The following is a 17,726-nucleotide window of genomic DNA, read 5'->3' as shown; positions in this document are numbered from 1 at the left end:
TCCTCTGGATTTTGCTTTAATTCCATAGGGAGCATTTTACATCATGTTGTGAGCTTTCAGTCTATTTTCTGCTGTCCTTTTAACATCTGCAGTTGGTTTATGCTGGAGCACCCTTAAATGCTTGGGGTAGCACCTGCCAAAAATCAAAGGAAAGCCAGGAATGAGGCAGGTGCAGAGATGGGGAGAGCTGCAGAAATTAGGGGTATAATCGAAGTCAGGTGGTTTCCTGCTAATGCTCAAGAGCCTGAGTGAGCCTACAGCCTGGAAATGTCTGGGCATGAGGTAGGGGGATAAATAATGTGTGGTTTGGGATTTTGGGCTCTGGGGTGTGAGAATCCTGAACTGGACTCCTCTGTTTGTGGTCCAGGCTTCTGTGAGCTCCATAGGTGCCCCCGTTGGAAATTGTAGGTGGGATGGCACGTTTGCTGGCAGTGTCAGCTGATGTCTTTATGATATAATTAAATAGCAATTACTTTCCTTCCTTCCTTCCTTCCTCTTCTGTATTCCTACAGAGAGTTGTGAATAGAGCATGTTGAGATCTATTCTGGGTGAAACTGTGCAGTTGCGCTTCTTTTTTTAATTATTATTTTAGCAGACACTTTCTTTGCATAATTCCAAAATAAGCAACTTGACAGCATATATTTGAGGCTTCCAAAATTTGACATTAGCTTTCCTGGGACAGAAAGAGTGTGTTAGTAGCAACTGAAATAGATATTTTTTGGATTTTTTTTTTTAAATATTCTGTATCCTTTTACAAAAATAACAGCTAATTCATTGGATATAAATAGACTACTGCCTTTGGAATTTTGCTCTAGCTGTAAAATTAGTTTATTTGGGTTAACTTCATGCCCAGTCGTGCTTGTCTTCAAAGTTCACGGATATTTTGTGTCGTTAGATGACGAAGTTAAGGTAATTTGTGATGCTCTGACTGATTTCCTCATCTCTTACTTTCTTCACACAAATATTTCCACAGATGCACTTGTGGGTGCATGACCTTACGTGTATAACTTCACTCTTACTGCGTTTTATTCCTGTAAGTTTTTTGTATCATTATTAGAAACAAGGAAACTTCAGATTTCGTACCTGTCACAGTGCTGAGACAAATAGTCCTCTGTGTTGGTTGTGGCTGAATCTCTGAAATAAAATATACAGCCAGATTTTGTAATATATGAAGAGAAAAGAATCTTATTTAATATTGAGTCACTGAAAACAAATACAACTGTCTTATTTTTCCAAGGGTGAAATTCAAATGTTAGTCCTAACAGCTATTATCTCCCCTGGAGGCAAGGCAGTTTATGCCAGCTGTTGGTGTGTGGTGTCAAGGTTTACCTTTTCATGCAGAATTCCCTCATCTTTCATTTACATTATGCAGTTCTTTAACTGAATAACCCTTGTCTCCAAAATAAAAAAAAAAAAAAGGTACTTACATAGTTACCCTCAAGGAAACAGTTGTTTTGAAATGTAATGCTTGACCAAGCTGTGGCTCTGCAGTCTTTTTGTTTCTCCTGTTTGAAGTGCAAGGCATCAGCTCATAAAAATTTAGCCAGAATAGGCTCCATGTAAAATGTCTGAGACCAATTCACTCTTACTAGTTTATCAAATATAGCATTTCTTTCTGCTGCATCCTGCTTACAGATTGTGGCACTGTTTCTATTTAGTACTTGATGTTTCCACTGTCCCTTGAAAGAGGTGTAAAATGAAAGAAAGCGACAAAAAGACGTCTTCAGTGCCCTTTAAAACTGAGTAAAGCCACATTTTTGGAAAGGGTCGTCCCCCACACCTAACTGAAGCAAAGACATATTTGTTTCGTGGTTACACAGCTGGAAGATCTCACTGGGAGCAAAGGGGTGAAGAAAACTTGAGCCCTCGAAAACCTGGTTGTCATTTTATTCATCTCTAGCACACCTTTCCTAAGACTAAAAATTCCCAAAATCTAATGGCTTCTCTGGAGGGAAAAGGTTTTGTTTGTCTTTCAGTTCATTCATGAGAGTTAAATGAACTTTTATTTTCTAAACTGGATCTCACTGGAATTTGGGCACAAAGGAAGAAATACATTTCAGGTTCAGTCTCTGAAGGAAAAATGTCTGTGCCATGACTCAAATACATGATTCTGTCCCAGACAGGTTTAGTGAGTAGGAGAATAAATTTCTCTTTTTGGTTGTTTACATTCTTGTTTTGTCTCGAAGGTTTTTTGTGATGTTTGTCTGTCACTGTATTCAAGCATTTTGTTCTCTGGTGGTTTTTTTTTTTTTAGCTTAACATTATTTAAAAGAAACCTTACAAAGTGTTGGCTATAATTATATCTGTCATTAAATATCTTTGATTTTTCAGCCCTACTGAAATTACTGCCATTGTGTATCAGCAAAGTGCTTTAGTGCATCAGCTAATTTATTGACTGCACAGGTTAGTGGGAGCGTCAGTAGAACAACAAGCAGAATAATTCTCATAGCTCTCATTATACTTTCAATCAGAGTTAGCAGAAATAAATATAATGTAGATTGTTCAATCAGACAAGAGAAGTGTTAATCCAGCATTAGAATTTCTCATTCTCTAATAACAATCAAACAATGTAGGTACCATGGATACATCTTATTATAGCTGTGACAAATACATTTGTTTGCTCCGTTATAATTTACCAAATTGGCAGATGCTAGTGGAGGAAAAAAATTATAGGTTAGGCATACATGCTGTTTATGGCATTGTCCATAGAGATGCTACGTGAAGCAGAATGAAAATGGGATTTTTTTTTTTTTTTAGGGTGAAAATGGCTGATTTAAACTTTTCTCTAAAGCTGCATTGAGGAAATGTAAACTTCTTCTGAGTTGAGGCTTTGTTTTAAAAAATTTCACTTTGATGTTTTCTTGCTTAAAAAGAAAAATATAAAGAAAGGAGTAAATGAAAGCTAGAGCCAAAATATTTTCAAAGAAAATTGTAAAAATTTCGCTAGAAGACTTTTGGAAGAAGCATTTTGGAGTTTTCAAAAATAACTTCAATGTGAAATTTGGCAGAACAGACTGTTCTTGAAATTTCACATCACTGTGATGATGTGGAATCAGCATGTTAATCTTCTGGACACATCTTATTAAAAATTATGGCTGACCAGATGTGATTCTATGGGAATATGAAGAGATGGAGATTCTTGACAAAATCATGCCATCCCTAGAGCTGGGAAAAAAAGGGAATTAGCCATTGGGACCAAATGTCTTTATTTGCAATTGTGCAAATAAAATAAACTGTTCATTGACTCCAGGACCAGAGGGGTGTGTTTGAGATGCACTGGCACAGATCAGAATTGCACCTACTCCTGTGTTGTCCACCCAGTCCCATTCCCCTCCGAGACTTCCATGCGCCTCTAACCCGTCTAGACCAGATATTTAAAGTAACTCCATATCACTGCTTCCCTCTCACCCACAGCTGTGGTTTGGCACCAAAAAAGACGTATGGGAGATAAAACTTTCAGAGTACGTTCGTAGAAATGGTTTAAATCTCAAGAAAAACTCAGTACAGAATGTTCTTGACTGCAGGAGACAGAATCCAACACGAGCATTGTCAGATTTCTGGAATTCAGAAAGAGGTATTGGATGCTGGAGGTAGTTCAGGGGGAAGAGTGAGCTGTGGGGACTCGTATAAAAGGGAACATTAAAGGAACAAAGTACATCGAGTTTGGCTGAGCAGTGGCTACAGAGAAACATAACAGCACACAAATGTTTGAAGGATCAAAGCACCAAAGAGGCAGTGGAATTTGGAATGCTAAAAAGGGGTTTTTCCAGGAGTAAGGGGTGAAGCTTCAAGCAGCACTTGAGGAAAATCTAGAGAGAGCCCTCAGCTCTGGAATTCTGGAGTACTAGACAAGAGGCGGCACCAGAGGAACTTTTCACTTTTGTTTTCTGACAAGTTGAATTGTCTGGATGTCACTCATTGCTTAGTTTTGAAAAAAAGTGGGGCTGGCACCTCAGTCAGGTTTTTTAGTTTTTTTTTTTTAATTTTATTTTATTTTAATTGTGGAGTCTGTACCACCATTAGTTCCAAGGAAAGCTATTTTGGTGGTAAAGAACCAAAAGCCTTTATCCTGTCATAGTTCAGAGCACCACTGAACCCCACAATAGAGGAGGAGCATTAGATATGCAGAAGAGCACCTGCATTAAAGGAGTTGCCTTGAAGATGGAGATGAAAGCAACAACCTGAAGTACCTTCTTAGAAAGGAGACCAGACCAGTAGCTTTTGAGCTGCAGAGATCTTTCCAAGCCTCAGGGAGTTGACCTTAAACCGAGATCAGCATAATTTGCACTTTTTCCAGTTTCTAAGGAGGGTTTAGTCCCCTTGACATGGTGCTTCTCTTTATTGAGTCATCCATTAGCCAGATACAGAACCAGAGAAAGCCCTGAATGTCCTGCTGGATGTGTTTTTGTTATCAAAACTGTTCATGTGATTTGTATATGATGGGTTTGTGTGTGTGTATGATGGACAGGCCATTCCTTTCAAGAACAGCTCTTTTTAGCAGGTCATTTTCACACACTATATAAGATTAAAAGTTGCATTATTCAATGGTTGAATTAGTAACAATTTGGCAACTGAAGGAGAACAGCAGTTTATTCTGAAAGTGCTTCTGTAACCACTAGCAACTCTGATTTGGTGTCAGGCTTAGCTGTTCCTTAAGACTGAAATTACTTGCCCTTGGAGATGCTGAATAATAGCAGGTGTCTCTGAGAGTAAACCATGCCTGTCTATCTTGATATTGTGTTTCTTTTAAAGGTGGAGGCATTCTTTGACATGGTAAATAGTATGCACACAGAAAATGTGCAGCAGGAGAGACAATCTTAGATAAAAATATAAACAGTTTTTGCTTTGAACTTTCAGTCAGTTTTCCAAGATATTGACAGAACAATGGATTAATTAGTGAGGAAGGTTTTATTAAGTATATGCAAACTGCCTGAAGTCTCACAGGGAGTCTCATGTGAGAGAGATTAGTGAGAATAGGTGGAATGGGGATTTAAGACAAAAGGTAAATATCCAGTGACACACAGAAGAAAAGTGACTCTGTTGACAGGCGAATTGTGCAAAGTTAAATGTAAAAGGGTTGATTTCTTGCAAAGGAAGCCAGTAAAGTTTTGCCAATAAATTAAATGGTAGCAGAATTTTTTTGCCTTTATAATACAGGGCGATGCTTCTACCCAGAAGACAAACCATCAAATGTAATACCTGGGGGAAGCAGGACTTCAGAAAAATGGAAGTCTCCTCTGTGTGGAATGAAGCCCTGATGGGAGAGTGCCTGGAAAAAACTTGGGCAGGTCAAGGAGTTTTGGCACTGCAGAGTTCTTGAGTTACCTCTTTTACTTTTATATAGCAAAAAAAAAACTTGTAAGAAGCAATTGGGCAAGGAGACCAACTTAATGAACTTAATAAAAAATTCTTTGCCACCATAGATCACATAAGATCTCAGGTCCCAATAGTGTCTGTTGCTATATCTGTTCTTTCTTAATAGAGGTCTCTCACCTCTTTAACTTCTACTGGGAAATATTTTTTTTATAAGAATCAGCTTTTCAAATCAGAACTTATGATGAAGATTTCTGCTTTTTTTTTTTAAATACCCAACTTCCTCACTGAAAAGTTGAGAATATAATTTGTTAGATAAAAGCTAGATTTTTCTCATTGAAAATTGAATATTTGGCATCATTTGGTTTTGTCTTTTCATCCACAAATGAAAAGACTTTCATTGGAATATTTAGGGACAAAGCCAAAAGCATTTACAAGCTCTCATGGAAAATGGTATATGTTACTTGGCCAGAAGTCTTATAATGCAATTAAGATAACTTGTTCAGGGAGAGAATTATAAATGCTGATATCTTCATAGTTTTGTTGAATAGCTGTAATATTTTCCTGAGGTTAGTTGTTAAGTTTCAGTTAAGTGTTTACCTTTTTTTTTTTTTAAATGAAGCTTTCCCGAAATAGGGAGAGATGTCTTAAATGTGTTATCTTTAAAATTCTATTTATAACACGCATAGAAGTATATTTATAGTCTTATAAATGCATCTGGAAATAAATATTGTACTGAAAATAGCCAGATTTTGATTTATTTGGGGTACCTAATAATGAAGCAGATGTATCCACACCCTGTTGTGAAAGTATCAGGAATTTATCATCTGCCCTTGCAAAGTAGAGACAAGGGCAAGTTGTGCTGGAGTAAAAATAGGTGTGGACCTTGAACCCATTTGCCCTGACTTATGTAGGTCAGGACACAATCCAGAGGGAGAAACACCTTCCCTGGCAGGTTTGGTGTTTGTGTTGCTGCAGGAGCCGATCAGAAATTCCCCCCGTGCCCGATCAATAACTGTGGCCATTGAAGCAAAAATAGAACAATTAGTAACACTGGTGAGCAACGTGGGAAGCTGAAAGGAGCGGGCTAGTGAGGAATGACACAGATAGATGCCAGCAGTAAAGAGTGGGAAAATAAAGTAGAACATCTGCCCAATTTACCTAATTGTGCAATAAAAGTAAAAGAAATCTTATTTCTCGAAGTAGTGCACGGAAAGTTCATGCACAAAGTGTTCAAAGCGTGGCACAGTTTGAGAAAAGGAAAGGTGATGATGCCCTGTGCTGCTGGAAACTTGGCTGGTGGGTGTTCTTTTGGTGAAGGTCATGACTGAGGGTTTGGATTGGTAGGCTGAACACTGAAACAAAGTCAGAGAGACTTGGTTTCTCTTCCCAGGTCTGCTTCTCTTTTTCCCAATGTGTGATATTTTTTCACTTTTTGCCTTTTGTCTGCTTTGTGTAAATCTCAAGATCTTTAGGGGAGGGTTTGATTCAGGTGACTGTGACTTCAGTCTTGGCTGGGGCTGGCAAAGGTTCTTGTAATACAAACAGTATCTCGTAATTAAAAAATCCAGGATAATGATATGGTAAAACTTACCCTGAAAAATCTGTCCAGATATGAAAATAATGTTGGACAAAAAAAAATAAAGATATGTGACAGATTTTTTAGAAGGAAATGAAAGGGTCTTGCTAAAGTACTAAGGGAATGTCCTGTTTGACATTCTTTAACTCCATAATTGGCAGAAGTTTAGATATCTGTCTCATGAGATGATGTAAAAGTAATAGATATGACCAACTGCAACATGTACCATGAAATTCATAAGAAAACATTAGATTACAAAATTTCCAACACAGACTTTTTTTTTTTTCTTAGATGTCTCTTGCATGGGAACCCTAAAGGAGAAAAGTATTCTGGTTCAGATAAGAAGCAAGTTTTGAAATACCAACGTGTTCTGCAAGCTTAAAATTCTGGAGTGTGACTCAAGTCAGTGGTGATCCAGAACAGCAGGGGTAAGTACTGCATGTTCTGAGGCCAGAATATGTTGCATTCTTTACCACATGAGCCATTAACAAAATATGAATTAAAAAAAGAAGTTTAAGTTATGCAAGAAAATGGGCTTTGGATTCCTATTAAAGATAAAATTAATTTCATATCCAAAACACTGGACAGTGGCCCCCTGGAGAACAATGAAGAGAGTGAAAATCCCATAGACAACGGAGGTTGAAAGCTGCATAATAGTCTTATCATTTCTGTACAGCCTTGGTTGAGACAGCTGTAATTAATTATAAGAAAATGACAAATGGTCAAGGCTATGCTGAAGGCAGTGGCCCTGGTACTTGACATTGTAATGCAACTGGGGAAAAGCTTGTCAAATCAAGGGTGTGTTAATTTATTAGGCAGCCGTTCGTGCCAAGTTGAATAAAAGGAAGAAAAAAAAATAGAAGGTGAAAAGTTACTGCAAGTATAAAGTATTTGAGGGGATTTTCATAATCTGCATACTTTAAGACTTCAGTAATTTTATTCATCTGACTTCTGCCCCAGGTGCTTGTTCACTTGTCACTCACACCTCACACAGTGGGCCACGGCTGCAAATCCATCCATCATTATTAGTTGGTTATATCCTGTAGTGTCAGTGGAGTAAAATCTTAGTTTGGCCAAATGTGGGTTCTACTTCAGCAAAATGCAAGTCTTTCACACTCTGCCTAGTTTAGTTCTTGTCAAAATATATGTTTCAAAATACTTCCTTTGGCTCCTCTGATTTTTCATACCTGTGATTTGCAAAACATGGGCAGAGTCCCGTGGTTGAACTGTTGGGTCAGCACTGGGGGAAGGTGGATTTCAGCCTGGGCTGGGTTCTTGACTTCTTGTGTGTGCTTATGTTCTCTTCTTCCTTTCTTGTTTCAACCGTAATTCTTAAAAACAGAACTTTCTCTTAGCCCTTCAAGTCCCAACAAAGCTTTCAACAGGAGTAAACTTATGCCAAAGGTCAGTATTTGCATGTAAACTGAAGTGAGCTGTTTGCTTGCAGCACACCCTGGCATGCCTTATAGGAGGGAGTTGGGGTTTTTTGTAGATACTAACAAACATGGCAAGAGCCAATGACTGCAGCCAAGTGAATAACATGTGACAAGCACTGTCCAAGAATCCTGGATCCCTCTCTCCTTCCAACATTGATATGCAGCCCTTAGAAAATGTCACTGTGTTGTCAGTCCTTAGAGAGCATCATGATACTGTCCAAATGGCTTTGTGTGGGAAATGGGCCTTTAAAGGCCAGGAAACATTCTAGTCATTCTCCCTGAATATCAGCATATGGGCATTGAGCACAGATGCTGCTCTAATTACAAGACATTGGGAACTTTGTGTCAACAGTCTAAAACTCCAGTTGTACATAGGTATCATCTGTTATAAAACATAAGGATTCTTAAGAGACCCCAAATCTTCATTAATCTGCCCATCTTCAGTGTTTTTCAAAATTAAAAAAAAAAATCCAGTAGGGATAGAACAGATCCTCTATACATGAGATTACATTTCAAATTGTCTTTATTTTTCTCTGAGTGTTGGCTATCTGGCTGTTTAAGTAGTGAACTCACACAGTAATGGTATTGCTTTTGTAGCTCTCCAGGTGGTTGTCACCAGCTCATCGCTCCTGTTTTCACTACTCATTAAATTATACCAGGAAGAGGTGACTGATATCACTGTAAAATAACCCCTCCTCAAAAGATTAGTAATTTTTTGCTTGATCAGTTGATTGCTAAGACTTATGTCATTTTGCAGCATGTATCTGATTAGAGACACCTTTGGCTGAATGTTAAGCATTTATCTACTGTGATGCAATTCCAAACAGTGCAGTAAATCTCTCTATATAGATGTCTAATGTATGGTTGGCATTTGAAAACAGTTTGAAGTGGTGAATTGCCAATTAATATATTAGTTTGCTCTGTAGGCCAGAGCTCCAGTGGTCTACTGATGTGCAATTTCTTTCCTCTGCCAGACTTTGTATTCAGTGGATTCATTCTGTTCCACTTAAACATGGTCTGATGTGACCATTGTCCTCTGGATTGTGCTGGGGGGGGGGGGTATATTCTATATATATGGGAGGGTTTATATTCTGTATATGTGTGTGTGTGTGTGCGCTATGGTGCTTGTATATTAAAGCTGTATATGGACTACTCTGGACAAACCTTCTGGCACTGGAATATACTGATGATGACATTCCAAAGACTGGTGCCACAAGACTGCAGTGGCAGAGCCCCAGCTTGCCAAGAGTTGAGAGATGGGCTGGCTGCTGTGCCCCAGCTGATACTGGTCACCCTCTAAATACTGAGCAACACACAGTGACCCATCTGTGATGAGAGCAGGCCATTCAGTCACGGGGACACAGGCAAAACAAGGGCATTCTGGACAGGGAGAACAACCCTGGTGGGGGGCAACAGCACTTCCACATCAGTAGTGCAATTAAAGTTGGCCCTGAAGCAACTGGCAAGCTGGGATGAGGCTTATTTTCTTAGTGTGAGTTTCTGACTGAAGATGATGAGTCTGTGTTTTTATTTTTTTGTTGCTGAAACTCAAGACATGAAAATGTGTCTGAAGTCTTTCATTTCCACCTATTGAAAATGCTTTAAAAAGGAAAGAAATAAGCAGATGGCTCTCATTAGCACAAGAGTGCTTTAATCTTTTGCACATTTTAAATTTTATTTTCCTTTCAGTGTTTGTAAGTAAATTGGTATAAAATTAAGACTTCACCAGAGCAATTGAATTTCACACATTTCAGTCCATGAAAGGAGAGGTGGACTCCATCCAAATTGCAACAACTGATGTAATCCTGGCATCACAATTATCTATTATGATCAACAAATGCATTCTAAGTGAATGAAATGCAGCGAGACTGGCCCTTACACATCTCACTCAAGCAAAACTCATTTGAAAGCCCTGTGTACAACTGGGTATCTTGCCTCTGCAATTCAACCAAATAATTTTTATTTTAAGCTGGAAAAATGCAGAACTCATCATTTTGAGGAACACGTGCAAGAAATTGTGGCTAAAATATGCTGTTGGTATAAATTGCCGAAGTTGCAGGACATCAGTGGAGCTGAATCATTTTCTCCACAAAATAATCTCCAGTAGCATCCCAGGGGAGTCACCTGACAAAGATGGTAAAATACCTGCATTCTTCTCCCCACTCAGGAGCTGAATGGTGTTAAACTGGTAGGACCCCAATGCTCCATCCTGAAGAAGCAGAGGTTGCTACAACCTCCAGCTCCAGAACTTTGTGTCTTCAGCTTGTTCTTCTGCAGTTCCTGCTTATTAAACTCTGTTTCAAGCCAGGCTGCATGGCCAGAGCTTGCTGCTGCCACAGCTTTTGACCCTACATCAGTGGAAGATGTTCAAGTCAAAATACAATTCTTGATTGAAGTAATAAGGGATGGGATATCTAATACCTCACTTCTGAGGTATTAGAAGGTCATGACTTCCCTGGAAGTGTTAGGAGTTGTAATTCTTGTCAGAGTGATCAGTAAGGCTTGTCCAGAGGAGATTCCTCGTAGCACTGAGGCAACAGCCCAGAGTTCTGTTATGAACAGTGTATTCCATCACATTCTTTGTGAAAATGGTGCTACTGGTACAGAATTACAAATGCAAACAGAAAGTTTCTGATATCTACCCTGCAAATAGTATTGCGTTCTCTAAGGCTTGTTTTGTGTGATAGAAATCGAGGTCTGATCCTCTCCTATTTATTTTAGAAAAAAAAAAAAGATGAAAATTGGAGAACTGCTAGATTTGCAACATCCTCAAATAGAAGTTGAAGACTCTTGGGGAAAATAAGATTTTAATTCTGTCCCTTTTAAAGCAGAATTGTATATAAAGTGGCTTTTCTACTTCCTAGGAGCTTTCTTAGTTTCTGAAAAAAAAACCAGTTTATTTTTGATGCCACTGTACAGCATTCTGATTAAAAAAAAAAGCTTAACATTTCAGTTATATTGAGGAATTTTGTTTTGAGCCTAACCTTTTCAAATAGTAGATGTTTTAATAGAAAATGGAATACATCTCATTCTGGAAAGTTATTTTTAAGTGGAAAAAAAAAGAAAGAGCATTCTCACTTGGCTAATATACAATTTTTCATGTTTTCCTATCCAATTGCATTGTTTTGGATGAGGGAAAGTGTTTCAAAAAATAGCGTGTCAAAATCTGAATAAGTTAAAAGGACTTGTTTCTTCCTTGCAAGCTTTGTTTTCCTTGATATTTAAACAGAAAGGTTCTGTGTCTGAGCACTTTGCACATACTTCTCTGGACAAACTCAGCTGCTTTCCATGGGGTGCTGGGGAGGCCAGAGAGATTTTTATTTTATTTTTCACTTTTCTGTATATCCTAGAGCTGTCAAGGTTTCAATTCAGAATCACTCAGTCATAATTCACACCAGAAGAAATTATCTTGGCCTCCTTTTTGTTACTTTCAGCTTTTAAAGTCAGGTGTAAATGACACTACTGCTGACATTGGTTTTCATGGAAGAGGTTCAAATGTCATCTTTGGCCACATTCTGGGCCTGAAAGCTTTACAGATGTCAAGAGGTCTTTTTTAGACAATGCTTATGGCAGAATAAATTACCCTGCACCCATTGAGAGAAGTGTTTTTCTTTCCTGTTCTTAAGGCTCTGCAAAGGTGAAGAGTCCACACACTCTCCAGCCAATCTGTTATAGTGCTGAAATAACCTCACATTTGAAAGTTCTTTCAGTTCTCTACCCTGGAGCTTCTTTGCTACGTTTTTTTAGCCTTATTGCTTTTGTTTCATCTTTCATAGTGAACACACTGTTGCCCTGTTCTTAATAGCATTTCAACACTGCTTGCAGATTTATTTAAGAGGCTCAGAAGAGCAAAGAGAGGAGGAGGAAGACAAAGGAGGACTTTAAAAATATGAATTTCAATTGAATTAGTTGATTTTTCCTTTTATTTGAAAAATGTGGATTTTTTTTAAAATGGTCTTCCTTTCCTCTTTCTCTGTTCCTCTTAGCAAATAGAAAGGAAAGACTTTTATTTTCTTGGGGGTGTCTCATGAGTTCATAAACAGGTAACTGATATGGTGACATCTCAACCTTTAAGTGTAACAATTTATGAAGACCTTCCCACAAAGGTCTGACAGTACCAGTGTATTTGTGGTAGATATTCATAAAGGGATTTCTTTGGTGGATTTTTAAAGGAACACAGTAAGCCATAGGCCCATATGAGTTTCAGACATGTATAACTGAGGGCAAAATGTGCCCCAAAATTTGATAATGTTGCCACAATATTTTCTACATGTTGTCCAGGTAAATTTCTTCTGTGAAGGGAATTTTGATCCTTGAACCTGTAGAATGCTGTATTTGAATATCAACCATCCTCTGAAGTACAAAACAGCTGCTGTCATTCCACTGGATAGGACTGTGTATTTTTATAAGACTGTGTGAAACTTTTTCTTTTTTTAAATGAATTTGGAAAGGACTCTATAACCAGAACAATTCTTTTCAACCTATTTTAAGCAGAAGTAAAATTCTTCTTCATTATTAAGGATTTGGTGCCAGGATTTGGAATCTGTATCTGTATAAAACCAAGCTGTAGCTGTTCTTTCTTCTAGCAGCTCATAGTCTTTATAGGGTGAGAAAGGGTAGGAATAGTAAAGCTTATTTTTGAAAAACTTTTTAAAACTGATTTCATTTGTTTAGATCTTTATTTTCTAGCTGTCCTGATTAAAAAAAAAAAAAGTGAATATAATTCATGACATTAGGCAACTTAAGTTGAAATTCGGCTTGTATTCAAGTTCAGTCCAACTGGCATTTAGGTTTTAGGTCTATTACAAAAATAGTATTTCAGCCATTATTTGTTGCAAAACTGGGTCCCTGTGAATAGGGATGGAGGGATGGGAGCCCAATGGAGGAAATGAGTAGTGTGTGCCAGTGCCTCTCTAACAAAACACTAATCCCACCTCTTCTTCAAGAGTTGTGACTTTCAGAAATACACAGTTCAAATCATGTGTAGAGTTTGGCCCCTTTTTTTTCCAACCTAACAGCTAACCAGTGTATTGAAGTAATGTAATTTGATGGGTCCACCTTCCTGTTGTCTTCTTTCCCAGCTCACACATAACATCTGTTATCGTTTGTGCTGGAGGGTATGATTATCCTCTATAGATAGAAATGTTCTATTGCCTGAGTCAAAGGCATTTAGCTCGTCCAGAGAAGTTATTGTTTGGAGGCCAAAATGTCTCCAGTTCATATCCTAGTTCTTGTTTCCATTATTATATGTGCGTGATATTAATTTCTGTCTTCGAGGGGAAAAAGAAATATATCTGGTGCTATGAGAAGAGGGGAGAAAGGAGAGTGAATGTCTCTGGACATCTCCCCTGGCATAACTTTTCATCTTGGCAATAGCATATATTAAGGGGTTCAATTTAAATTCATAAATAATTTTTAAAAAGAATGTTGGAAGGTGTCCCAATTTTTATCTGAGGTAACTTAGTTTTCTTTTTATTCACTAGGACAGGTCTTATATTCTTGTGTTAAATAATAAAAAATTAAAAAATATCAAGGAACCCAAAAACCCACTGTGGTGTAAATAATGTATGAGAGAATTAACTCACTCTGGTGAGGCCTCCTATATAGGTTTAATCCAAGTAGAAACACAGAACTTTGCTGCAGGAGTTACTAAATAGGAGTTGGGAAACAGTTAAGCCAAACACTAAAACAGCTGCTATGTTTTATATTTACTTAGAGAAATGCATTATAGTCATCATTGCCTTTTATCTCAGCCATACTGTAGAAAATTACCTTCCACGGCCACAATTTATAAAATACTCTTTGAATGTTTATCACTGATGCACAACCATAACAAGAGCAGCAAATGGCCAGATTCTCTTTAGCAGCTCTTCAAGATATTCAAGGAATCTATACTAGAGGCAGCCAACAATTGGCAGAGATGGGGAAAAAAAATCTAATAAAGTTGTTGAAGTTACTTTGCACGAATAAAAACTCCATTACTTAAGAAACTCAAAACTTCCTGCACAGGGTAACGCTTGTCAAGTAGGTGTGAACACTTAGAGAGAAGTGTGAGACAGAGGTCCAGTAATGTGCTCAGGATTGCCAGACTGATCAGCTGCAGATCCTCAGAAGTCCAGTTCCCACTTCTTTCCCAAGCAGTGTTTTCTTGCCTTCTCCCAGTGTTACTGGAAAAAGATCTTCCTTTTTTTTCCAGTAATGTTTGCAGTTCAAGCTTACAAATTTGGCCTTAAAAGTTCCACCTCTGAAATACAAATCTAACTCCTTGGCATCCTTCATCCATACCCATATCCATTTAGCTGTGTTATTGTACAGCTGTCATCGAGCCAGAGTGACTGCAGTCTCATGGAACAGCCATCCAAAACTGAACACACACACACAAAAAGATTGAGGGCAGAGAGCATTCGAGTGGCCACCCTCCCCTGCCTCTGTGGAAGGCAACCAGTTAATTTATTTAAAATAAAACTATTTCAGCCAGCTGGATAGTGGCACTTGGCTGCCCTTGCAGGGCCTCCTTGGCATTTACCGTAGCCAGGGGGCAACTTAAGCATTCAGAATGTGTGGAGGTAGCTGTCGATACCTAGGGCTGGACATGGAATGAAGATATACAATACCTTGGCAACAAGTAGTTCAGCGTGGGAAACTGAAACCCCCAAGCCTGACCCTTCTTGTTCAGCCAGTGTGTTTGTGCTGCTGCTGAAATTAAGGGCACAAGTGTCTGACCACTCCCCAGCTCTCAGCCTGGTGTGGGAATAGGTGCCTGATTGTTCTCAGTTCTTTTGGAGGCACCTGCCAGTGCCTGTATGGATATACAGGGCATAGCAGGAAAAATGAGGAGATAGAAGTTGGCAACTGATTTCAACAAGGTGGGGTTTTTTTGAATGCCTCAACAAACAGATAAACTGGGTGGAAAATCATGGTATCTCTTTCATGTTGGGTACAAAAACCTGTGTCCCTAAGCTGAAACAACTAAGAAAACAAGGCATTACTTGTTTATATTTTCCCTGATACATCATTCCTGGCTTTGAGCCATCTCTGCCTTTCGGAGGCATTTTGGTGAGTGAGACTGGTGTGTTTTCCAAGGTGTGTTGGTGGAGTGGGGGTCCCTTCTCATTGCTTACTCTTTATGCTCCATGGCTGCAGTGATCAGCAGAGCAGAGTCCCAGGCTGCAGTGTACACAGCGGTCTGTTTTGTGTGTAGTTAAGTCCAGATCAAGAAAAGATGCCTGTTCTTTAATTATGGGATTCAGCACAAGAGCCCCTGGCTTTAAAAGTGCACCACAGCATTGGAATTATTTAAGCAAGTATTACCACAATTTCTCCTGTTCCTTATAAGAGATTGATGTATTCAAGGTCATGACTTATGCTGCATTGATTTCTTGCCAAGGGATTTAGATCTTAAGTGATGGATTGTGTTGTGAACTGATACATTTTTTAAAAATTAGTAAAACTTCACAGTGTACCTTTAATTGTTAATATTTACTGAGGAGTGAATGCATCACACTCTATGTTCTGTTACTGCTTCCTTCTGGAAAGAGCATTTGGAACACCAAAGCCCTGCTCAGTGGCCTGCCATACTGTTTGATAGCTCTTGTAAATGCTTTCAAAAATTATGAACATGATGAGCCAGGTCTTTAGATGATATAAATCATTCTCACCCCACTGGATTACACCAGCTGTCACTCTCCAAAGTGTTGTCCAAAAGAGCTTTTCACTGGCTGCCTGGCAGGGTTCAGTTCTGTCAGTCTGTGAGCTCTCACTGGCTCTGGATGTGAACTGCCCCACGTGGATGGAGCATTGAACCATCCATCCTCCAATCTGGACAGAAAGCCAAACAGCCTCAGTGCTGCTGGACCCAACTGCAGACACAGCATCCATCATCACTTCCTTCCTGCTCCACTGCAGGTTGGTTTATCATCTGAACCACAGCAAAGCATCTTGGCTAATACTTATTTGAACCTTTAGACCAGTTTTCTTCAGTTGTATTTTTCCCTTAGATTTGCTTTTCTATTATTCTTCTGAGTCTTTGACTGCAATGACAGGAACACTTTCTGAATTTCCTTTTTTCTTTTTTTTTAAAAGAAAATGGTAGAGGAAGTAAATAACATATATACAAATATAATATACCTACAAATACAGTATAAATTTGAGCCTATGCATAGATTTCTGACCCTAAGTCAGGAAGAGCACTTCATAATAGACCAAATAGGTCTTGGTTCTTAGAATTGGTAAGTAAATTGCTGTTTATAAATAGCTCCATGTCCCAGGTTTAAGAATGACATAAATCAGTAACTATATCATGAGATAGGTAGTAGTTTGCCTTGATTCCTGTGGTTAAACTTGTGTTGAGTATTTGCCATCAACAGCATTTATCTGTCTGTTCACTGTTCACTGTTCATTGGAAATACCCTGCATAATTTCCCAATTTGTCAAACACTGTTTGTGTTTTCAGTGATTAATTCCTGATCACAAACATTTATTAGTTATCTCTCAGACCATCAAATGATAGGCACAGTCCTGAGAACAAGAACCACACTTGTGAATTTCTGGTTAGAGCATGATGAGAGGAGAGGAAGAAAGAGGTTTTACCCTCTGCCATGATCCCCAGATGCTGTCACCACCCAGAGCAGTATCTCATCATGAACCTTAAAAAAGTCCATCCTAAGTCAGCATTGCAAGGTTAAAATACAATATCAGCAAAGAAAAGGAAATTCTATCTCCCTTCACCACTCCTCAAGGTTGCTTTCTCCACTCCAATACTAAACAGAAAAGAGAATGCTGGCTCAGGGGTCCTCTGCCTTTATTTTATGAGCCTGTATAGGAGGTTACAGAAGGACATCAGGCTCTCTGCACCATTTGACACTATGCCAATGTGGTTTGCTTCACACAGCCAGGAGCTGGGTCCTTCCAGCTTGTACTGAAAGAAAAACTCCTGCAGTTTCTTCCAGTGACTGCGTTCTCACAGGGAAATAAAACAGGAGTGTGGCCCCTGAAAAGCAAAATCCCATTCTCCTCCTCACCTATTCGCTGTTTAGCATTCACCACCATGTGTTGCAGTGCTAAGACTCCAATAAGACTTCATCAGTCATGGGTTTGCAGTGCTGCTAAAAAAAGTACAGATTTCATTAAACAATGCTGTGCGATGAATGGATAGGGTAAAATTTAGTGAGATTAACTGGGCTGTATTTTAGATGCCAGTCATCTTTAAAGCAATGAGCAATGTCAAGATAGATGAAAAACGATGTACCAGAGAAGTGTCACCATTGGGAATGAGACAGTGACTCCCATGTAGAGAGAGGGATGTATATATTTGCTTTAATAATGTCTGAATGAGAATCTCAGATTTAATTTTTCATAATATCATTTGGCAGATTTTGAAGGCTGATGTTATTTTTCAG

The 17,726-nt window shown here is 38.7% G+C and overlaps 1 long non-coding RNA gene across 2 annotated transcripts in view; it reads left to right on the top strand.

The window, feature by feature from the left end:
• Positions 1–17,726, top strand: part of LOC135424205 (uncharacterized) — a 326,168-nt gene that overhangs the window by 256,329 nt on the left and 52,113 nt on the right. For both annotated transcript variants that reach the window (XR_010435113.1, XR_010435112.1), the window contains exon 3: positions 7,184–7,320. This is a non-coding gene — a long non-coding RNA (uncharacterized LOC135424205). The remainder of the gene's footprint in view (positions 1–7,183; positions 7,321–17,726) is intronic.

Source organism: Pseudopipra pipra, chromosome 18, assembly GCF_036250125.1.
Source record: "Pseudopipra pipra isolate bDixPip1 chromosome 18, bDixPip1.hap1, whole genome shotgun sequence".
Taxonomy (NCBI): Eukaryota; Metazoa; Chordata; class Aves; order Passeriformes; family Pipridae; genus Pseudopipra; species Pseudopipra pipra.
The sequence above is the reverse complement of the archived record's forward strand: the minus strand, read 5'-3'. Positions and strand labels throughout refer to the sequence as shown.